At 43.9% G+C, this 24,789-nt stretch overlaps 1 long non-coding RNA gene across 1 annotated transcript; it reads left to right on the plus strand.

The window, feature by feature from the left end:
- The first annotated feature begins 12,066 nt into the window (after positions 1-12,066).
- LOC116784972 lies at positions 12,067-18,454 on the plus strand. Its single transcript, XR_004356326.1, has 3 exons — positions 12,067-12,136; positions 16,628-16,679; positions 18,332-18,454. It is a non-coding gene; the product is annotated as an uncharacterized LOC116784972 (long non-coding RNA).
- The last annotated feature ends 6,335 nt before the right edge of the window (positions 18,455-24,789 follow it).

Raw genomic sequence — 24,789 nt, forward strand, 5'->3', positions numbered from 1 at the left:
ACTCAGCCTTTATAGTTTACCTGTCAGAACAGTGAGATCACTTTTTCAACTTTTTAAATCCTTACTCTTCTGAAGAATTAATAGGAGAAAAAAACCAAAGCCCAAGCAAACCCTCTTTGCTTGTTCTAATCCCTGGATAATTTTAAGGTGGGAAGAAAATGGTGCTCAGACGTCACAACTTTTTTTCCATACTGCTAAGTTGTAATCAGCTTGAGACTGAGCTCTCATACAAATCCTGGCCTTATGACCCAATGCTTTGCTGATACCTCTTGACCCAGAGAAGCATCCATAGGCCAAGGCTCTCCTCTCCTGAAACAAGCTGGGGGTGACCCTCTGAGGACCAGGGACTGCCAGGAAGGAGGGATGACTCTCCACTTGTTCTGCAGGGAATGGGCTCAGTCATTAGCCTCCAGCAGACCTCGGGCACAGAAGGCCTGTAAAACAAAGCAAGAACTCAAAAGATTTGGTTTCAGTGGCTTTACTGGGAAAACTTGTCCTGAAGTCATAAGCCATAAGACTAGAATGAATATTTTCTCTAAGAGATCTATAGGTTCAACTCAGCGGGGTGAAGCCTTCCCACTTGGATCTCTAGGCTTGTATCCCTGAGAGCTGGTGACATAACTAGGTTCCAGCAGAGCCATCTCTACACTGCTCCCCAGCAGCTGGGCCAAGGAAACTTACTTCAACCATGCTGCCAGGAAGTACAGCAGTGCTAACTCCTGTGGGTTAGCATGTAAATGTTTCTGCATTTTTGGCCCCTGAAGCTTCTTGTAAGCCTCTTTCCAGAGAAGGGGAATTGTAAAATCCCTTCCGACTATATTTTATGGTTGGCAGCTCAATGGTTCATTAAAATCTCCCTCTCCAGAGATGAAGTGCTCCTGCCTTCTGCAGTCACAGCTCCATAATGTAACTGAAGTTAAACTTGCAGCCACAGTCACAGCACAGGAGCTCTTGACTTTTGTTCTTTGCTTTACGCCCCACTGAGTTTAACCAGTCATATGGATGGAGTTTTCCATTCACCTCACAAAAAAACCCCAAATCAAACACCCCCTCAGTCCCCCCTGCCCTGTGTATTACAATAAGTAGGGGACAGTGCGCAGAAGAGAAAGAATTAACTGCAGCATTCATGAAGGCTACTTAATGGCACAGGTATCACCTGATATCGGTAAAAACAATCTTCAGGTGCAAAGTTGTTATTAAACAGGCTTATAAGAAAACCTTCTGCACCTATATTACAGTACCAGCAGACCTATTCCACTTTCTGGAGATTTTTGTTTTATGGCACAAAATAGTCAAAAGATAGTGTTTAGGAGCACTTTTTCCAGGAAGATTGTCACCAGTTCAGCTGCAGGCTTATCATGCCCTGGAGTTCTTTGAAGTTTATCCTAAACAAATCCAAGTAAGTAATAATTAGTTGTGGATGGGTGTGGGTCTTAATCAGAAGTCACAAAGGATTCATATTTATTAATCCTATTGTATGAGGCAAGTTTAGCTTCCAGGTAGAAAAGTGTTAGGACTTTCAATGGCTCTCTTAAAAATATCTCACAAGAATCTCAAAGATCTTATCCTTTTGAAACTGCTTTGGAAGAGGCAGTCTGCTTTCTAGATTGAATACAACAGCCAGAATAGTAGCTTCTAAAGTAAATGTTGAGGTATCAATGATCTGCTTTGGGCATTTTGCTCAGGTTTTTTTACATCTTGATTTGCTTTTTCAAACCATGAGAGCAGCTTGAGCCCTTCTGTATCTGTGGCAAGGAGGGAGGACTTCACTCTTGTAACAGCATTTTGCAAGTAAAAAGTTAGTTATTATGTAGGACAAATAATAATTTGTTATGTAAGGCTATAACAACTCTAAAATTGATTGGTGAGTCATCTCATGTAAAACTCTGTTGAGGACCACAACTTAGTTTTTGATGTGGTGGCTGGTTGACTTCTGAAGTTATATTTTTCTCAGTTGTTTGACTTGGAAAGCTAACCTTAGCTTTCTTTATTATTAGTGGCTACATTGACCTGTTTTTATTTCATCTCTAGAGAGTTATTTTTTGTAATAAGGAGGCTGTAATCCCTGACAGGGATTATCTGGCAAACTATAAGCATCTGCTCTCAGTTTGTTTCCTCAGCAGACAGGGCTGATTAAATAAACCTTGTGACTATAAAGGTGTGCTGGTTATTGGAAGAAAGAGCTGTAAACATTAGTGCAGATGGTCTAATGAGTTTGAAGTTTGAGAATAAATTTGGCAAACAGTTCAGTTTCGTTGTTCTATAACACATAATTGATTCCTTGTATGTAAACAAAATAATTTCTTCCCCTATATAGGAAGGGATAGAGAAAATATTGTAGTGACAGCATTGGCTTCTCTGCCTCCCATGGTAGCAGATGGATTTTGCTGTCCATTCCCAAGTTGCAGATCCCATGAACTGAGGGTTTTTTGAATGTGAACATGGTGAGCAAGAAGGTTGGAAGTCCCCAGAGGTCTAAAACCTGAAAACAGAGCTACTGTGAGTAATATGTCTACATTTGGTCTCATGCTATCCACACTCAAGCACATAGCAAAACCTCCTGTGATTCAGCCCAGAAGCAGACCACACATACAGAGCTGTAATACATCAACCATTTAGACAGAGAAATGTTAAAAAAACCTCCTCATCCATATACTCTCTGAGACATTTTCCAGTGTAGGATTCTGCTCAAAAGTGCTAGACCCTCTGACTGAAATCAAAGCTCAATTGCTCAATTCTGGTTTCAAGTCGTTGACAGTGAATCATTTAATGGCCTGGCCAAGAGATGTCATCATGTCCCACTTGGCGGGCATGTATCTGCATTGTTTACAAGGTTCACACATTTTCAACAGATGAGAGCATTGTATCCCTTTTTTATGTCACAGTACAATGACACTGTTGACACATTTATAGCTATTAAGCTCTTGGGGGTAGGTGAAGCCATTCAACAGTCCACTTTTATTCAGCAAATTAGAGAAGGGAAGATTCAATTTTCAAACTTGCTGATGCAGAACATGCTGCATGTGCGTGGATGAGGAGTGTGACCTGTAAGGGTACAAACACACAAATAGTGATGGAGTCAGACTGGTGCTGCTAATGAACAGGATGGCATTAGGTGCTGGCAGGGCATCATGCTCAAACAGGAGTGCTGTCTGCACTAATTTTCAAAGGAAGAAACGTGGTTAAGGTAGTTCAGTGTTACTACGGTGAAATAACAGAAGTAAAAATCATAGAATCATAGAGTGGTTTGGCTTGGAAGGGCCCTTAAAGATCCTCTGCACCCTCAAGGAGTTTGCAGGTAAGCTGAGCAGTGCATTTAACACAACAGAAGGAAAGGATGCCATCGAAGGGAACCTGGACAAGCTTGAGAAGTGGGCTCATGCAAACCTCATGAAGTCCAACAAGTCCAAGGTGCTGCACCTGGGGCAGTCTCAATTTAGACATGAGCCAACAGTGCTCACTCACAGCCCAGAAAGCCAACTGCATCCTGGGCTACATCGAAAGAAGTGTGACCAGCAGGTCAAGGGAGGTGATTCTGCTCCTCTAGTCTGCTCTTGTGAGACCCTGCCTGGAGTACTGCGTCCAGGTCTGGAGTTCTTCGCATAAAAAGGACATGGACCTGTTGGAGCAGGTCCAGGGGAAGGCCATGAAGGTGATCACAGGGCTGGAGCAGAGGAAAAGCTGAGAGAGCTGGAGTCATTCAGCCTGGAGAAAGGGCTCTGGGGAGAACTCATTGTGGCCTTCCAGTATTTAAAGGAAGCTTACAGAAAAGAGAGAGAGCAACTATTTACATGGGTATGTAGTGATAGGACAAGGAGGAGGGGATGGCTTTAAACACTGCATCTCTCTGCCAGGTGGCATTTACACTCCCTTCTGAGGCACGGACACCGAGGAAGAAAAAAAGGTAAGTAAAACAGCAAAGCAAGAGATGGAAGGGATCACTGTCCTGATCTCAGAGATTAGCATGGCGTACTCAAGGGAAAAGCTTGGGAAAACCTGCGTTTTCTCAAAGTGCTGGTTATACATTTAAGAACTGGTGTATAGTCGTGATTATGTGCCTATGTTCATGCTCATGGACAGAGGTGGCTATAATCCAGTTCCCTGGTTTTCTCCCTTCTCTGCCACATGAGCATCTTGATCACTGTGCTGCAGAACTGTGCTACCTCTGCAGATTGGTGGGATGTGAAGTCGTGAGACTCAATGTGAGAGAAGGGGCTATAGCCATGTATTATGGGAGACAGCTGAACCTCAGGCCCCCTAGCCCTTGTGACTACTCTACCTGTTGGAATCAGTCAGAAAACAAGGCACTTGTTGTATTTAGAAACCTTCAGGAATAGAGAGCAGCTAAACAGGGGTTTGCTGATCCGAACATGTGCACTTCATTCTGAAAATGCACCGTTCATCACCTGTCTTTTCAAGATCTCCATCCTTCTACCCAATATTAAAGAGTGAGAGGAGAATATTTATGAGTAAACTGCAGGCATAAGCATACTGAAAGATTGTGAAATTATAGACGTCAGAATAACGAACAAAATCACTTGACATGTCATGCCCTCTGAGTTAGGGATAAAGTAGTTACCTAAGTGATTCCTTTCCCAACAATGCAAGAACAACATTAATCATGTCTAACCATATAAATTTAGCTTGTATAGGTACATTCTGCCTCCTCTCCAGTTACTGAAAAGCTTAACTATATTATAGCCCCATTTTGATTATCTGCTGCTTGGGGAATCAGCTTCAGGCCTCCTGAAGGCACAAAAGAAGCGTGAACAAACACTGGCAGGCACTGGCAGGCACCGTCTTTATTCTGAAAGCACTTTAAGAACCATGATGGAGATCTCCATCTCTATTGGATGCATCCTTTCTCCTGGAGCAGGTGTCTTTTCCAGCTGCTGCTCTGCCCCAGACAGCTCTGTGCTAATCCTGGGGTGAGGAGATGGTACCATTTCTGACAAATCCACAACAAAAGCCATTGACTTGGGAAGAAGAGTCCCTGCTTGTGTGCTTGCAGGAGCGGCAGTAAGCTGTTAGAGACCCATGTTTATGGCAGTAGATATAGGTTTTGGTAGGCAGTGTGGCATTAAAGGAGTTAATAATAATCAAGGCAGAGATTAATATCTAATCGTAGCAACTCCAGGCAGTTTAATTTGCTTCTCTTGGCCTAGTGACAGAGTGAAACTGCCAGCTGGAGCTGTGTGAAGCCTGCTCCACCCAAATCGGAGTGGTTTCAGCCAGAAAGCACCTTTCAATCTGCCCATCCTGCCTTCCCACATGCACAGAAAGCAGAAATCATGTACAGGTCTCCAGCTCCTCATTTCCAACTCCTAAGCTTCTCTGCACTGAGGGAATTACCCATGATTTTATCCTTGGTGGAAGCTGACATCTCCTCAAATTTGTTAGGCACGTTCACATGCTGAAGAAAAGGTAAAGTGGCTCAATGACTTGAGATTAGTCTCTGCCTCCTTTTGTTGGAGCCATACTCACAGCACACTGCCTCGCCCCATCCAGGAAGGACAACAGGATCAAAGGGATTAATACAAAGAGTTGCAACTCCGCACTGAAATACTGTTTCCTCATCTCACTTTTCTGTCAGCTACACTCCAGGGCCCTAACTCTGGAGTTAGACTAGACTCAGGAAAGGAACAGGGTAGCCTGGATTTGGCACTGGGGATTAATTTTGTACCTGCACATCGCTTTGGGAAAAAACTTAGAGAAATGTATTTGCAATAGCAGCTTTCTTTCAAAGAGAATTCAGTATCACCCTTTTGTACAAGAATATTTTTTGTTACTTTTCCACACTGCCTAGGTTGTAATAAAGGAGCTGATCTACAGCATACCACAGCAGTGGTAGAAGTAGGAAGGTACCTGTATGTTGCATTAGCAGCAACAACAGTGGTTGAACCCACAGGGGAAATTCCAGTAGACTGGATGAAGCCATCCAGAGTGGAATTTGGCAAAAAAACTATATTATTTCCTTTGCCTTAAAATGGTGACCCTAAGGGCTTACATGATAATATGTAGTTTTATCCCTAATACGGTTAAATCAGTCATTCACCAAATTAATTTGAATTACTTTTCCCATGCAAGGCTTTGTCTACTTTAGGACAGTGTCCTTGCCAGACAATTCTAATGATTCTGTTTGTTAGAGAAATAATTACTTCAGGCTCCCAGCTTAGAGTCCTCGACGTTATTTCTCATGCAAAAGCTCAAAGAATATTTATGAGCAAATTGCAGGTATAAATATACTGAAAGGTTGTGAACTTATGTGATACTGGCAAGCCCATCACAGCAAGGCACTCAGGTAGTGAGCTGCTCTTTGAAGGTGTCACAGATTGCAGCAAGTGCCACTTTCACCTTTTCCTGAATTACTGAATTCTGACTGACACCATGGGGAGATTTGCCATGCAAAATGACATGCTTTTTTGGTGTGAGATCATAGAAACATAGAATGGTGTAGGTTGGAAGGGATCTGAATGATCATCCAGTTCCAACCCCCCCATCATAGGTAGGGACACCTTCCACCACACCAGGTTGCTCAGAGCCCCATCCAACCAGGCCTTCAACACTTCCAGGGATGGGGCATCCACAACTTCTCTAGACAACCTGTGCCAGTGCCTCATCACCCTCACAGTAAAGAATTTCTTCCTTATATCTAATCTAAACCTACCCTCTTTCAGTTTGAAGCCATTCCCCCTTGTCCTGTCACTACAGGCCCTTGTAAAAAGTCTCTCTCCAGCTCTCTTGTAGGTCCCCTTTAGGTACTGGATAGCTGCTACAAGGTCTCTCCAGAGCCTTCTCTTTCTTCTCCAGGCTGAACAACTAACTCTCTCCCCCTGTCGTCATAGGAAAGGGGCTTCAGCCCTCTGATCATCTTTGTGGCCCTTGTCTGAACTCACTCCAACAGGTCCATGCCCTTCTTATGTTGGGGATCCCAGAGCTGGATGCAGTACTCCAGGTGGGGTCTCATGAGAGCAGAGTAAAGGGGCAGAATCACCTCCCTCGACCTGCTGGCCATGCTGCTTTTGCTGTGGTTGGCTTTCTGGGCTGCAAGCGCATGTTGCCAGGTCACATCAAGCTTTTCATCCTCCCACACCCCCACATCCTCCTTAGGGCTGCTCTCAGTTCATTCTTCCCCCATCATGTACTTGTGCTTGAGATTGCCCTGAGCCATGTGCGGGACCTTGCACTTGGCGTTGTTGAACATCAAGCCTGCAAGGTACCTCTCGAATTATGTTATTTCATGCCTGCTTCTTTTTAGGTGATAAAGACACGGTGCTTCTTTTAAAAGAGCGAGATCCCAGGGACTAAAAAAATTAGGAGTAACTGCACAGAAAAATTAGAAAATCACAGTGTCATTAAGGTTGGAAAAAACCTCTAAGATCATTGAGTACAACCATTAACCCAACACTGACAAGTCCACCACTCAAGCACCACATCTCTAAGCACCACATCTACCCATATTTTGAACACTTCCAGAGACAGTAACTGCAGCACTTCCCTGTGTAGCTGGTTCCAATGCTTGACTACCCTTTCAATGAAGAAATTACTCCTAAATGCCTGAGCTGACTAGGTGTCTTTGAGACTAAACCACGCCATAATGTAGAGATGGCAAATTTTGTCCTGCCCCAAGACCAACAAGAGTCTGACTGTTTCCTTTAGCCAGTGTCATGACAGTCAGCAAACCTTTACTTTCAGACACAAGAGAGCTGCAGTGCAGAAAGGAGGGCTGGCTTGGGAAAGGCTTGTGAGAAAATGCTGCAGTGGCCCCGGGAAAGAAGTAGAGGAGAAGGAGAGGGAGAGGAGGAGAGCGAGAGGGAAGAAGGGAGGGGAGGAGGAGAGGGACGGTGTCTGCGTATCTCTGCCACGAGGACGAAGCCCAGAGAGGTGGTGGATTCACCATCCCTGGAGGTTTTTAAAAAGAGATTGGACGTGGCCCTTAGTGCCATGATATAGTAACTGGAGTTGGATCAGGGGTTGGACTTGATGATCTTGGAGGTCTTTTCCAACCCAATCTATTCTATGATTCTATGATTTACTACAGGCACTCACTGCACAGTGAAACTGCTTCCCGGGGTGCTGCTGCACGCCCGCCGGGATTCCCCGCCTCTTCCCACAGGGACTGTCTCCCAATCCCGCGCGCCCCCTGGCGGCGCCCGGCGGCACAGGAGCCGCGGGGGCGGAGCGGAACCGGCACCGGCGCCGGGCCCGGCGCTCCCCGAGACCCGCAGGGCGGGGCAGGGATGGGCAGGGCGGGGCAGGGATGGACAGGGCGGGGCAGGGCCGGGCCTCGCCGGGCGGGCGAGTCTGAGATGCAAGGGAAAGGCAGAACAAAGGCTGACAGATACCTTTCCGCTTTGGGCAATCGGCCTTTGAGAACTCGTCCCGGGCTGGGGCTTTCCCACGGCCGTAGGGGAGCGGGCAGAGTTTTTCGCTCCTCTGTGAGGTGTTAAACGGCACGAGGGGACCGGCCGGGAGGCTCTTGCTGTAGAGCCGACCGGCAGGTCCTGTGGCCGGGGGCAAGCAGCTCCCTCGCCTGCGGCACGATGGGCGTGGGCGGAGCCGCCCTCCTTCTAGCATCCACAGGGCTCCTGAGCGACTGCCGGCAAGCCCAGCTTCACCTTCCTCATCTGCCTAAAAGAAGGAATTAGCAGCAGCCAGGCAACACCTTGGGTTGCCTTCTTGCCTCACGCAGCTTGGAAACTGCCTTTTCTGATTGCGACACACCACTCATATGAAACCTGGGACAGGCTCCCAGAAACACCTTGGATTTAAATCTAGGTCTTCCCCAGATGGGGACAGGCAGATGGATTGGTGACCTCTGCCTAAGACGAGGAAGATGTCGTAGGCTGGCTGCATGGGAAGAGTTCCACCTGATCGAAGAAAACCCAACAAGCCCACTGCAGCTGAACCTTGTCCTCAGAGGAGCGGTGGGCTATGACCCCTCCTGCAGCTTTGAGGCATATCTTTTTTCAGGTGCTGAGCACACATACACACACACACACACATCTGTGGGGTCAGCTCCCAGCCAGCCCTATAATAGTCCAAAGCTCAGTGACACCAAATAGCACAAAAATAAAAGAATGTTCATCAGGAAGGCCCTGAACCCTTCCTTCTTACTGGAAATCCTGATGCAAAGATCATGCTGTATCAATATTACATTCCTAGTAGGATGGTAGGATGTTCTCAGCTCAGTATGATTTGTAACTATCTCTTCACTGGTTTGCTTTTTCTTAGTCATCTATTTTGCCTAGAAGTTTTGTAAGCAGATTATGCATGAATTTATGAGTATACAGTGATAATCTAGTGACTAAAATACACAGAAAATTGCTGGGGCTAATGTGCTACTGGACTGTATTTTGAGATGCAGACTTGTGACGTGTCCCTGTTGGCCTGGCAACTCTCAGTGTCAAGGGGATGTAGCAGCCTCCATTAGACCTTGGAACAGGCTGATTTTTGGTCTTATTGAGCCATTTTGACTCTCTACTTTATTTCTTAGGGGTTTATACTGCTTCAAATTGCCACTTGTCACTTGAGTCTTCTTGTTAGGAGTTAATCTTGCCTGAACACCTTTACTCCTATCTTTGCTTTTACTTCTCTTATGTGGTACAACTTTAGCTTCAGTATCCCCCACAGCTTATTTACCCCACAGCTCCTCACTAAAGTTGCACCAAGGTCATGCAATCTTGCCTTGCAAACCTGGGCCTTGGCTTGCAGGCAGCTGAATCCCTGGGCTGTGAGGTTATGGGGGGCAGAAACATGCCTGGTCTGTGAGTGTGTGAGCTCAAACGGGGAGCTCAGGAGGTCCAGCCCACTGCAGGAATAGTATTTACTCTCAGTCACAGTCAAAGCAACTAACAGTGAAATAAAGTGCTGATGTGATTCCAGTTCTCCTATGTTAATAACATGTACCTCCTCACACTTTCTCTGCTCCACTTGCCTTCATGATGTGGCTGTCACCTGCTAAAAAAGGATTTGACTCATTTGAATGCATTTTATATTAAAATGCTGATTTGTTTCTGTAGACAGATTGCCACACAAAGTAGAGCAAACTCCATTGGTATGAGAATACAAACATAGATGCTAAAGGTTATACTGTTTAATTTTATTATTGACACTTTATTGGCTGTAATGCATGTTCCTGCTTGAAGCAAACAGCATTAAGAGACATAGCTGGGAGTCTTGCCTCCTTTCACACATAGCTACAGCTATATGGGGCCCCTAAATAGCTCATACAGCACATAGGCAAGCGTCTAACTGGGGGACCTATGGATGGGCCTAAGTGATCAAAACTTCCTTCTCTTTTCTCTTGCTGCAATAAACCTGTTTCCCGTGTTTCCATCCTCTGCATGGTGCATGGATGAATGTTTCCTGAGTGCAGGGGAGAGTGATTGGTGTGTGTGGTTGGTACCTGTCCCACAACAGGGACCAGCTGACATCCTCTTGGAAGGGAAAGTGGTAAGTTGTGGAAAAATAGCTGAATTTTATTACCTTGTGATAGTAATTTAACAGGAATTAGAAGCTTCTACTCAGACCTACCAGCAAGCTTTTCTAGTATTCAGCTGGTGATATGAATTAGATTACTGTTAGACATTTCTGCAGTTTCTACTACAATTTCTTTTTATTATTTCATTTGGCTATTATCTACATTGTAAGTATTCCCACACAGCCTGTTTAGGATGTGTGAAGCAAGTGATATGAAATAAAACTGTTGTATACTTGTGTTCTTTTTTATTTCTGTTTTCATGCATTTCTTTAAGACTCCTGAATCAGCATTTCTCTGAAATGGTAATGGAAATGCTAAAATAGCCTGGGATTTTTTTTAGAAAATAAGTAACAAAATATCTTATTTAGGAAATGTCCTAGTTATGTGTAAAAGGAAAGGATAAAAAGTACACCAAGATGTTAAGTGTTTGTTTAAGGTATGGGATTTTTATAGATATGTAATCACATAAACACTGAATTAATGCAAGGAGCAATAGAACTGTTGCCATTTCTTTCAGGTATTACCCCATCTAGTAGTGCTGAGTGCTCAGTGCTCAGACCTTACTATGGCTCCTTTTTAGAAAACCTACCAATAGCAACAAGTTGAGATGGCCAAGTAGCCAAGAAGGCCAAGACCTCAAGGGTAATTCTACGTGATGTACAAGGAGGAAGGGAATTTTCTTACTTGTGCACCCTTGTTCTCTTGATCTCTTGTCAGCACTGTTCTCTTTTGAAAACTAAACAAAAATTAACCACTAGATGGCTGTATTCAGTAACAAAAGGCTGCACATACCTCCTTTTTCTGCTATAATCTGTATTACAGATGCAGTATTATTTTTATAAATTCAATTAGCCTTTTCATGGTCAAATTTATGTGGACAGGCCAAAGAGGCACGACAACCTACCCTGATAAGGTTATTGGCTATGTTAGCAATCTTGGTTATTCTGTGTATTAGTAGTTGGGCTACTACCCCAGATAAGGAGGAATGTAGGGTGCAGTGCCATGCAGAGTTTTGTCATAGCTCTTCACAAAACCAACTTGAGCAGGACAGCTTGGTCAGCATGGATCCTGAACATGTAGGTCCTGAGCTGTCCTCTAGTGCTAGACAGAGCCTAATTCTAACAGAGGCCAAGGATGATATTTTCTGTCAGGACCATGGGGAGACACCCCTGGCTCAGTCCGAGATGCCGCTAGAAGTCCCAGATATGGAGCACTGGTCAGTCGATGGCTGTGCCAGCCATACTTCTGGGTGGCAGAGGAAGGGTAAGGCAAAAGTAGGACACCTCTGCCACTTCCCACAAAGGAGAAGTCCTTGGATGCCAAAAGAAAGCTATGGTGGTTAACAGCCAAATGCCCACCCAGCTCACTCCCTCCTCCCTGCCCTACTTCTCCTGTAAGACACAGGGAGAAAAGAGGATGAGAAAGATCATAGGCCAGGATAAAGACAGAAACATTGCTTGCCAATTGCTGTTATGGGCAACACAGGCTCCTTGGGGGAAATCAGTGTAATTTATTGCCAATTGAAATAGATTTGGGAAAAGAAGAACATTAAAGCAACACTCTTCCTCCCCACTTTTCCAGGTTCAACCCAATTCCTTCAATCCAGACTCTTCTACCCACTCCAAGTGGTACAGGGTGGCATGGGCGGATGTGGTGAGTATACAGTGATTTCTCTCTGCCAGTCCTTCCTCCTCACACTTTCTCTGCTCCACTGTGAATTGCCCATGAACTGCAGTTGCTGTTAGGAAAAATCTGCTTTGATATGGGCTTTCTACAATCTGAAGTCCTTCAGGAATAGTCATCTGCTCCAATGTGGGTCCCTCATGGGCTACTGGCCAGCTGCATGGGCTCCCACATGGAGCATCTCTTCCTCCTTTCTCTGACCTCTGCTGCTTCTCCCTCATTTTTATCTCCTCCTCAGTCTCTCCTCCCACTAGAAATCATGGAAAAGAAATACCTAGTGTGTCTGCTTGGCTTTGAGCATTCTTTCAATTATCAGTTTTGAAGGGCCTGCCCTTGGGTGCGCTGGAAAGGGCACTTCTGGCATTTCTACTGCCATAGGAACAGCCTGGGCACATCTGGACTTTCTTCAATGCCTCTGAGTGGGTGTGCAGAAATGCTAATCTGCCAACCCTGGGCTCTTATGAAAGCCTGGCAAAGTCATGGCACACAGAGCCGGAGCTCCAAGCATCGTGCCACCAGAAGCTAGCTGTGGAGCTTGTAGGAAGCGTGGTCCAGGCCAATGGGAAGGTTCCCTGCAGCCGCTGGCTGACCATTACTTGCTGGTGATGGTCCTGAGTTGATGGGGTGTCCATCCATCATTGCCAACAGAGCAAGGGAGCTGTTGGATGTGGCGTCTGTTAGAGAGGCCCCATTGATTAGCTGATAGCTAAGAGGTGCCTTTTTTTGTCTCTCGTGGGATCCCCTGCCTGTATGCTTTAGCAGACAGTGACCAAGAATACTTTTTAATCATGGCTCTGCAGTGCTAAAGCTAGACTTGTGTCCTGAATCCTAGGTCAAAGATGGTTGTCCATGTTTTTCTATTGCACTTCTGTGGACATAAGTAAACAAAAAAATTTTTTCTATTTTATCTCAGTAATCCCATGTTGTTCATTGTCAGCTTTACCAATCTGCCATGTATCAAGGGGTGACTGGCTTGCATCTTTTGCTATCTCTAATCCTAAATTCACAGCCCTAGTCGTAAAACGTCAGGCCAGCCTGATGTATAGAAGCTCTGTAGATCTGGCTGTTTCTTTGCTCCGTATTCCTCAGTTTTGTATGCTACAGTGACAGAAAAGGCAGCTGTGGGTAAGGCCACTTGTCTGAGCAGCCTTGAAGACTCACAGGATACATCTAATAAAGACATTATGGAGTTCATTAGTGTGATGGAGGGGTCTTGTCAAAGCTACCAAAGCAATTTGTACACTGGGTATTATTTGAGACCAGACCTCAAGTGGACACTGAGGCAAAGAGGGAAAGGCCTGCAATGTGGATGTAGCTGGTGCATCCATACTAGCTCCTGTGAAATCTGGGAATGCAGTATTATTTCACTGGCCATGTCTGCCTTGCTGTTGAAACACTTCTTCCCCAAAATTGACCATGGCTTTTCTCACCTCATGCCAAATCAAGGTTAAAATATCTTAGGAGTGCTTCCAAAAACTTCGCTTCTCAAGAGCATACCTATGACTCACGCTTAGAGATTCGCAGCAAGCTTTTGTTCTTGGAGACACGAAACAAAATAGTTCTGTCAACAGCAAAGTTATTGCTGTGGTCAGTTAGGCTTACAGTGGAAGTCAGTAGCAAGAGATCTCTGGCCACTGCAACCTGGAAAGTAAAACTTTAATCCAGTTATGTTGTCCATACTTAGCAAGAAAATAAAATATCTGCAACAAAACTTGAAATGATGCAATGATTTCAGTCAATCAGGCAGGTAGAAAGTTAAGACTGATGAAAATGAAATTGTGTGCCTACTGTATAGGTGAGCTGCCTATAGGTGAGTTATTTCAATAGTTCCCAGTGGCTTGGCAGAATGTCCACACTGCTTTGAGCCAATCCCAAGCACAGCAAGAGACACAGCACCCCAGGGCAGAGGAGGTGACTGTCAGGTGGTGACTGCCAGGTCATGCTTCCCAGACCAGGTCATAAATTACGACGGTCCTGTTCAACTCTAACGCACTCCAGGCATAATAATAACACAATGTCCCTGGACAGCAGAGTGAGGATAAAACCTCCAATATGTTACTTGACTGCAGCAAAGTGCTGCCATCTACCATCCTCTGAAACTCTTCTCGTCTGCCATTTCATTTGTCAAGAACTAACAGAAAATACACTCCTCTCTTTTAAGTGCTTCTCTGGCTCCTCATGTCTACTCTGTGTGTGTGTGAAAGCAGAGGTGCCAATGTCTTAGCCAATGAGGATTTCTATGCCCTGTAACATCCATTTTTACTCTTTTACATAAGTGCAGTCATCTTCTTCGAGGGAAAGAAATGCTGATTTTGCATTCTCAGAGGTGACGTATGCATGGATATACATACTTAGCTTTAGTCTGCCATATTTGAAAACGTTGATCCATTCCATAAAGGAAGTATAACACTCATAGAGTAAGAAACATTGTGTATTAAACATTGGCTTGTTTCTGTTACCATTTAGAAATCAAATTCTTTTAAAAAGCATTTCTGGCCAGGCAACTAAATTACCTGTTTTAAGGATTTTTTTTTTCCTTGTAAACCAGCTTTTTAATTTCTACATAGATTAGAAAAAGAAGAGTAATTATTATTATGTTTTTAATAGAAAGGCTTTAACAGTTTTTTGCACATTTAAAATGTGAAATTTTTGGGTTCATCTTAAGAGAGGAGCCAAAGTTCAAGGCAGTTCTGCCTGAGCTGAAGCAATGCTGTGTCCCAGTTGCCAAGCATTATAATGAGTGCCCAGTGATAGGAAAGCTTTGCTTCTGTATCTGTGTCTGATAAAATCTTTTAAATAGATTCCTATTTCTTTACATAAAACAGTGAAATGTAAGCACTCAATAAAGCCCTGGGTTAACCACTGGGGTTTTCTGGAAGAATACTGTGGCACCAAAAATTTTTCTGCCCAGCAAGGCTGACTTCCTGGTTACTGTCACTCATGGGGATTCCGATATGCACTGCTGCAGTTAAGAAGAAACAGTGATGGAGAATGGCAGACAGGTCAGGCAGTAGCTACTGAAATAACCTACCCACAAGGTGTAGCTTGTTGACTGTGCTGGTTCAAAGGTAAACTGGCAGGGGAAATGAACCCAACTCAAAAGAGAGATTATAAGTCAGAATAACAATTTAATAAAATAATACAATAAGTACGATTATACAGACAAACAATTGGTTTTAACCCACAAAACCCAAATGTATAACCCAGAACCCTGGGGCATGAACAGAGTGGTGTTCGTTGGGCCCCCTGAGTCCAAAGTAAAAGGAGAGGGGAAAACCTTTTGCTGACAGTGCTGTTGCAATCCGGTCAAGAGTGGTGGTTGCAGTCCGGTTGAGGTTGGTGGTTGCAGTCCGGTTGAAAAGTGGTAGTTGCAGTCCAGTCGAGTGGTGGTTGCAGTCTGGTTGAGAGTGGTGGTCTGCAGTCTTCCTCTGGATCCCGCGAGTGGTTAAAAAAGTTCCAAGACTCCAAGATTATATATCCTCCAGTTCAGTCAGGAATGCCCAGTACTTCCCTCAGGGCGGGGAGTTCCACAAAGGGTGTGAGGACAGGAGGCACCCTCCTATCTTGCAGGCCTCTTAACACCTAGTTTATAGCCTGAGGAGTCAGGCTGCTCAGGGCAGAGGGTGTAAATGCTCTATTGATAACAGTTTCTGGGAAATGGTATGGAAGGCTATAGAATACACAGTTTTGTATAGAATACACCCATACAATGATGAACTGGTCCCAGCTGTTCTAACTAGGACATTGACTATGACAATCATCTTGCAAATTCTCAGCTGAAAAGGATAGTGTTCTTTCTACACTTTTTTCCAGTTCCAGCAGTGAGATTTGAATTTAGATTATTAGCCACAATATTAAAAATAAAACTACTGTGGTCAGCTGAAAGTGTCTGAGATGCGATTTATATGAGGCTGAAGTGGTTTAATCAACATTTTACCTTCATCTTAGTCTTTTAGTAAAAGGAAGGCTCTTTCTCCAGGGTATATCATGTGAAAGTGGTAACTACCAATTAACAAAATTTAATTAAAATTGTGCAAAACACTTTTAAACATTTTTTATTACTGTCATGCCAATAGAAATTAGTATAAATTTCAAAGTATGCAAATAAAGAGTTGCGCAAGCATACTCTAGAGACTTTTCTTATACTGAGTGATGATTTATTTATTAACTTTTTCTCCATTTCTCTCAATTGCTGGTAATTATTCTGAGTTCTGTTTGTTGTTTCTAATAACAGGACCAGGACTGATGTAAATTTGGAAAAAACACATGGTTTCAGCCTTCTAAAATGGGGAAATGATGGATTTCTTAACAGATCTTAAAGCTAATCTTGCATTCCTGTTTAGTCAGTCCTTGATGAAACTGCCCACTGTGATGCCAAATAGAAAGTGAGTTGTGATTATGAGCCTCTCTTTAGAGCTTGTCAGCTATGAGCCTTGCTCTGTCCATCACCTTTGCTTACAGATACATTGTACCTTCAAGAGATGATGCTGCACCAGCACTGAGATAGGATTAGGTATGTATATATAATATTCATTTATATAGAATATCTCAAACACCTGATCTAGTGTATGAAAATGTTATGCAGAGCAGTGTTACTAGGAATGCTATTAAAAAAAACAACCCAAAGACTGAAGCATTGAAAGGTTAAATTTATACAGGAAAATTGTGGAAGACTCAAGAACTGCCACACGTTCTCCCAAACTCACAAAATTATCTTATTCACAGAGATAGACCTCTAGAAAGGATTAACCTAAATGTTAGGTTCAGTGGAAACTGAACTCCAGTGCTTGTTTTCTCCATACAATGAATACTTCGTTCACCTTTTCCTTCTTTCTCTATGTGGCTGAAAGTACTGCATGTTAAATGTGCTGCAGCAGTGGTACCACGGTCCTCACACGTTTGTTCTGCATTCTTTTAGCAGCTGTCATTGATGCCTGTCAGCAAATGTTTATATGAAGTTATTGTTATTTTGTTAAAAATATGACACATAATCTCAAGGATGAACACTGACAAAAAAATAAGTTGTCAGATACTGATTCAAAAGGCTCAGGACTTCTCATCTGGAACTAAGGGCACCACGAGGTCAAGTACTTTCCCTTATTCAACCCCACACAATACCCCTGGCTGCTCTGTATCTGTAGGTTCAAGCATTTTCTATCTTTGATATCATACTGTTCCACCAACAATCAAAGTCTGAAGTGAAGAGGAAGATTTGTTGGAAAGCTTGGGGTGTTAACCCAGGCATAGGCTTACTTCTTGCACTCAGATTTTAAGGGATGGCAATAGAAGGTTTCAAACTGCAAGTAAAGCCATGCCAGTTCTGTATGGTTTTCTCTGAGACGGTGAAGATGACACCTTCCTCAGAAAAGGATGTCAAGTTGTAAAAAATGCAGGTAGAGAAGTAGTGTGTGGCAATGGGATTTTCTAGGGCTTTTATGGAAGAACTGAGGTGTCTTGACGGGCAGCATCTTGCCTGGCTTGTGAGTACAGTAACAGTATTAATAGCTGTTTGGGTAACTTTCAGTCTCAACATTGAAATTTGCATGAAGTTTAAGAAGAAAAGAGGTTCCTCTCTGATCTTCCACTTTTGCAATTCTAATCAATGAATGAGGATGCTTGGGTAAACATGTCTTCCTCTGCTGTGCTAGTAACCCAGCCCTCAGAGTGATGGGTTTGAATCTGAGAACCTCGAAGTGACATCTCTGACTGGGAAAACTGTCACTGACTGACTGCCTCCTTCAAGCTGACTACAATGCAGTCCATAAATGAAGTGCTCAGGCAAGTATGGGTTGTTTATATGATTCATATAAAGTGCATCTTTTCTGCTTTTAGAGAGAAACACGAGTCAAATCTCTGACAAAGCTCTGAAGAGTAAGCTGTAGCCCACATTGCTATATCTTGCTCCTTGCTGTGATATTTGAATATTTTGTGGAACTCTATAATGCATGACTGCTACTGAAGCCTGTGGTGTTTTCCTCTGTCTTCAACAGTTACTGGAAAGACAGGGAGAAAATTATTGAAGAGGGAGGAAACATTTACAAATAGTGGCTATGTTACTTCTTAAGCCAAAAAAGAAAAAAAAAAGGGCAAAAATAAAAGCATAGTTAAACGGCAGGAAGTGGTTCTTCAGAGAATAATTCTCCCAAGCTCTTGAGCCATTTTTAGCCTTGATCCCATAAGTAGAGCACAGCAGCTCTTGAAGGACACATGTGGGCTGCTGGCTCCATGGGGCATGTGCAAGCACACTGCCTGTCGGTCTGAGTGAAGAGAGAGAGAGAGCACCTGCATGCCTCTGGGAAGACGATGCCTCAGAAGAGGTAGGTATACATGTCTGTAGAGGATTATAGATGACTAGATTATTTCTCTTGGAAGTCTAGAAATTTTTTTTCATTGCCCATTGAGGTAGAATTGTCCCATGCTTTTTTTATGATTACAAGGAAAACCTCATCTTGTGCCAGCAAGGCTGCAGTGTGGTGGTTCTGGCTAGCAAGAGGCAAGGTGAAATTGCGCACTCACATCATATTCTCTGAAACACAGACAGTCTGACACTGCAGCCAGACGGTGCAAGGGCCAGCCCTGCCTTACCCAGCTCAGGTAGAGCCCCTTCTCTCTGTCCCATGTGGGGGGAGGGGGTGGATGTAGCTCACCTGGGGCCAACTGTTCCTGGGACCTTCCCAGAAGATGAGTACATCTTCAGCCTTTTCCACTGAAAAGAACTTCAGGGGAAAAGTGCAAATAGCTCAGCACAAAGCAAAAGCCTGGGTGTGCTCCCAAGCACAGGGTGAATAAAAGATACTCCCAGCTGAGTAGGCTGCTAATCACTTGGTGGAAATATTTCTTAATTATGCAGCAGACAGCCTCAAATAACCTCCTAGAACAAAAGCAAACACTTCACTCTTGATGCCACACCTTAAGGAGGGAGAGAAGCGCTGAGAGGTAGCAGAGATGGGCAACCACCGTGAAATGCTGTGGGGTCCCCAGAGCACCTGGGGTAGGCCAGCATGAATTGTATGCTGGAAAGCCAGGCATTTGAAGCAGACTGGGATGATGCATGGTCACGGAGCAATGTGCATGTTTGCAGAGGGGAAGATGAAATGCAGCAGGCAGGCAGGCCAGCTGCTGGCCAAGCAGGCAGGAGAAGGCTGTGACAAGCAAGGGGGAGGCAAAAAATGGCTAGTAGAGGAACTGGGAAGAAGAATCTGCCCACAAGGAAACTCTTTTTAGCTGTCAGTGTGACAGCACTCTCACTGCACGACAGCAGCTGTACTGACCACGGGCACTGCCCTGATGCCTGGGCTGGCGTCTGGTCACACCCAGCCCTGTCCTGACATGGGCAGGCAGCACCCAGCCTCTGCCATTGGAAAGCATGGACATGGAGACATGGGGACACCTGAGCAGATGGGAGACCAAAACACGCAGCAAAGCTGTGGAGATCCCCCAGTCCCTGGAAGATGGTGGAGCTGTGGGAACTGAAGGCATCATTTGCGGACATGAGATGAGTGTGCAGGATGTGCTGCTCCAGCTAAAGGCCTGCTTCCCATCTAATATTTTCTGGCCACAATTAATTTTGAAATGTATGAAAGTACCTGTGACGTTTTGAAAAAATATGACAATATTTTCCTGTTGCTTGGAGAGATGTAGTTGGAGATAAGAGCTATGTTTAAAACAACTCATGAACTGAAATAAAGAATAACTGAGACTTATGTATGAACATTTCCACCTCAGGTATATAGAAATTTGTGAAAAACACCTAGATAAAGTGTCTGAGGAACTAGAACTACTTTCACATGGGAAAGGAAGAGATTGCAGGAATCATTATATACTTCCAACTTAGATTTTACAGTAGTGAGGTTTTAGAGAGGAGACATCATCTAAAAGTTGGTCAAAATTGTTTCTAAAACACACATTTGTATAAATCCTAGACTCTAAACAAAAAAAAAAATCGTGTGACTTAAGTCAGAATAAACCACTTAGTTTAGCAAAATAACTTCACAATCTACCAAACCCTTTTTTGTGATGACACACCACATGAAATCTGTGCAGATAAGCCATTACCAGTGGCTAGTTTCCCCTACATCTCACTGACAAGAGGTGCGGCAGAGTATGTGTAATTAATGCCCAGGGGAAAAGTAGTGAACATCTGTTGAAATAATCCCTCATTACACTCAAGTGGGTATTGATCAAATGAAATTGAATATGCTTTTGTACTAATATTCCTCTGGAGAGGATTCAAGCAGAAGTAGTAGAGAAGCTGTGGTGCAGTCTGGTGGTACAGCACCCTGCCCACCGCTTCATGCCTGGAGGGGCAGAGGAGATGGGACAAGGGGAGGCCCTTGGCTGAGATGATTCCATGCACTGCACTGCCGGTGGGCATAGAGGCAGACTTGTCCAGTCTGGGTGAGTATTTAAAGGTGAATTTTTTTATTAATGTTTTCACATGGTCTTTGATTAAGCTAGAAACAGGAGGGCAAAAATTATTTGAAGGTTGGGAAAAAATCACTTGCAAGAGAAGTTTCTGAGTGTGGTGTAACTTATCTTTTCCTGTTTCTCACTGTTATTCAGTGAAAAGATGGCTTTTTAATTGTAGTTATTATCTTTATGTGATAGACTTAGCTCTGGTGACAAGATAAATAATGTTGTAAGCAAGACTTCCTTTTCCTGTCACTGGGTTCTTTTGGTTAAGTAACTTACATTTATTATGGAACAAAGCAAGGTACAGTGCAAATATACCCTGTCCTTTTATCCAGCCTTTCAGTAATATTCACAGAATCACAGAATCTCAGAACATGCTGAGTTGGAAGAGACGGACAAGAATCATTGAGTCCAACTCTCAACCCTACACAGGACCATCCCCAAGAGGCACATCATGTACCTGAGAGTATCATCCAAATACTTCTTGAACCCTGTCAGGCTTGGTGCTATGACCGAGCTTGTTGCTGGGAGCCTGTTCTAGTCCCCAGCTACCGTCTGGGTGAAGAACCTTTTTCTAATATCCAACCTAAACCTCCCCTGACACAACTTCAGGCCATTCTTTTGTGTCCTGTTACTGGTCACCACACAGAAGAGAGCAGTGCCTGCCCTTCCTCTTCCCCTCATGAGGAAGTTGTACACTGCAATGAGGTCTCCCCTCAGTCTTCTCCAGGCTGAACAGACCAAGGGACTTCAGCCACTCCTCATACAGCTTCCCCTCAAGGCCTTTCACCATCTTCTTTGCCCTCTTTTGGACATTCTCTAATAGCTGAGTGTCTTATATTGTGGTGCCCAAAACTGCACACAACGTTCAAGGTAAGGCTGCACCAGTGCAGAGCAGAGCAGGACAATCACTTCCTTTGACCAGTTGGTGATGCTTCCCAGGACACGGTTGGCCCTCCTGGCTGCCAGGGCACTGCTGACTCACATTTAACTTGCCATCTACCAGGACCCCCAGGTCCCTTTCCGTGGCACTGCTTTCCAACATCTCATTCCCCAGTCTGTACGTATATCCAGGGTTGCCCCATCCCAAGTGCAGAATCCATAATTTTCCCTTGTTGAAATTCATATGGTTAGTGATTGCCCAGTCGAGGGCAATCTCTGCAGGGTCTCCCTGCCTTTGAGGGAATCAACAGCTCCTCCCAGTTTTGTGTCATCTGCAAACTTGCTTAGTATATCTTCTAGTCCTGCGACCAAATTGTTTATGAAGATGATGAAGAGCACAGGGCCTGAAATGGAGCCCTGTGGAACCCCTCTAGTGACAGGTTCCCAATCTAATGTCATCCCATTCACTGTTACCCTCTGTGCTCAACCCTCAGCCAATTGCTCACCCACCACATGATGTGTTTATCCAGCTGTGTGCTGGACATTTTGTCCAGAAGGATCCTGTGAGAGACAGTATTGAAAACTTTACTGAAATCCAAAAATATTACATCAACTGGCTTCCCTTGATCAGCTAGGTGGATAAACAGGACTTTTCTCTCATGTAGCTGTGTTGGCTGTGACCAATGACTGTGTTGTCTTTCAGGTGTTTTTCAGTACTTCCTGGAATAGTCTTCTCCATAACTTTACCAGGCACTGAAGTGAGACTGACAGGCCTGTAGTGTCCAGGGTCCTTCTTCTTGTCCCTCTTGAAAATCGAGACAATGTTCACCACTTTCCAGTCAGCCATCTCTCCAGATTCCCAAGACTGCTTAAAAATCATTGAGAGGTTTTGTGATGACATCAGCTAGTTCTTTGAGGATTCTGGGAAGAATCCCATCAGGCCCTGTAGGTTTGTAGGTATCCAGCTAGAGCAGAAGATCCTGCACAATTTCAGGGTCCGCTGGGAGTTGATCATTCTCCCAGTCATAGTCCTCCAGCTCAGGGCACTGAGACCCCCTTGATCCCTCATCTGTGTTTGAAGACAAAGGCAAAGAAAGTGTTAAACACCTGTGCCTTGTCTCTGTCCCTGTTTGTGAGGTGACCATCCTCATCCTGTACCAGGCCAATGATATTTCTATACTGCCTATTGCCATAAATGTATTTAAAAAACCTCTTTTTATTGTCCCCCACATTTCTGGCCTGCTTCAACTCCAGTTGAGCTTTGGCTACAGCAATAAGCAGCATCTCTGAATTCCTCCCATGTCACTTGACCTTGTTTCTACTGGGTATACACCTTTCCTTTTTTTGCCTTATTTCAAAGAGAAGATTACTGTTCAGCCAAGATGGCCTTCTGCCTCACCTGCTTGACTTTTGACGTTTGGGAATTGCCTGCTGCTGTACCCTTAGGAGATGATGTTTGAAAGGTGACCGGCATTGATGGACCCCAGCACCTGCAATAGCATTTTCCCAGGGGAACTTGCTTACTAATTCCCTGAGGAGCCTGAAGTCTGCTCTCCTCATGTCCAGAGTTGAGGTTTTGCTGGCACTTTTCCTATCAGCAGAGATTTTAAACTCAATCACTTTGTGGCACTGTGGCCAAGACAGCCGCCAGTCTCCACTTTGCTCATGAGATCCTCTTTGTTGACAAGCAGCAGATCAAGGAGAGCATCTTTCTGAGTCATCTCCCTTAGGGCTTGTTCCATAAAGTTGTCATCCAGGCTTTTGAGGAATCTTTTCACCCAGGTTGTACCAGCTGTGCGATGCTCCCAGTTAATTTCTGGCAAGTTAAAGTGCCCCATAAAGACAAGGGCAGTTGACTTGAAAATATCTCTTAGTTTCTCAAAGAATAAGTTGTTGGCATCATTGTCCTGGCTGGGAAGTCTATAGTAGACTCCTATGATGACATCTGCATTATTTGTCTGCCCCTTGATTCTTATCCAGAGGCTCTCAACTGTGGCATTGCCAACTATGAGCTCTATACGTTGTAACCCTCTTGATACATAGAGTGCCATCTCATCATCTCTTCTGCCCTGCTTATCCCTCCTTCTAACCGTCCAACAGGACACTCCAGTCACAGGTCTCATCCCACCAGGTTTCGCTTATGCCAGTGATGTCAAATCTCTGAGATCTGGATTAGCAAACTAGACCCACCAAAACAAATACACTTTAATACAGGCAAATATGAAGTGTGATGTTGCATCCTGAGACCAACAAACGGAATAAGGGGGATGATGAGCAAATAGCTCACTATGGGTTCATAGTTTACGGAGTTAAAAGGAATGATGCAGTTCAGGGGTGTCTAAGCAAGCTAGCAGAAAATGTGTTTCTTGCTCCTGTATTTTTACATTGCTGAGAATTTTTTCACATACTTAGAATTTAGTAATTTTATAACTTTTTACTTGTTCTTCTCAGGTCTCACTGAGATCACAATTTATCTTTATTATGAATGTTTTTCCACTACAAAGAGGATGTTTATCCCTTGATTATGTCAACAAGTCAATACATAAATAGATAAAAGCCAGCTAAATGAACTTCTCATTTCACTTCCTTGTTCATGCCACAGTAGTTTATTCTCATCTCCCTTGATAACCTTGAAAACCTTAAAGTAAACAAGTGGGTCATCTATTTGCCCCAATTTATAACATTAATCATTGTGTAAGCCAGATACAAATTCCCTGGTACATATCAAGTGTATTATGATTCGAAGAAGATAAACATACCATTCAGCAGCCAGTGGTGTACAGGAAATTGTGACTTAGTACTTTTTCTTGTTGTTCGAAAAAAATTTCAGATCTTTTGCTTTGTCAGAAAAAGAAACCTATGATGGAGCCAGGTAGATCTTTGATGCAATTCCATTGACTACAAAGGAAAACCCTATTTTCTTGAATGTAGTATTAATGCAAGTGGAGGATACACTGTTTTTGGCAACAACACCAAGTGACTTGCCATCAACACTTATTCCAAACAGCCCTACCCTGATATATCTCAATTTGTTCTGATTTTCTACACTGAGAACATGTTGGGCCTGAACTGGGATTTTTTTGAGGATTCCAACATATTTCTAGAACACTGTTAAAATAACCAAGAAAATGGTAATGAAGCAATGGTAATGAATGGTAATTCATTAGTATTTAGCTGTTGTTCAGTGCAGAGACATACATCTGGTTCTAAATGCTCCCTTTGGTCAAGTTTCATTTTGATTCCTCTAAATCCCTTGGGGTACCTGAAAGGAAACAAGACAAAGTGACTTCAGAAAAATGAAAAGGGAGTCTAAGGGTGAGACTCAGTTG

The sequence above is a fragment of the Chiroxiphia lanceolata genome, chromosome 3 (assembly GCF_009829145.1).
Source record: "Chiroxiphia lanceolata isolate bChiLan1 chromosome 3, bChiLan1.pri, whole genome shotgun sequence".
In the NCBI taxonomy this organism is placed as follows: domain Eukaryota; kingdom Metazoa; phylum Chordata; class Aves; order Passeriformes; family Pipridae; genus Chiroxiphia; species Chiroxiphia lanceolata.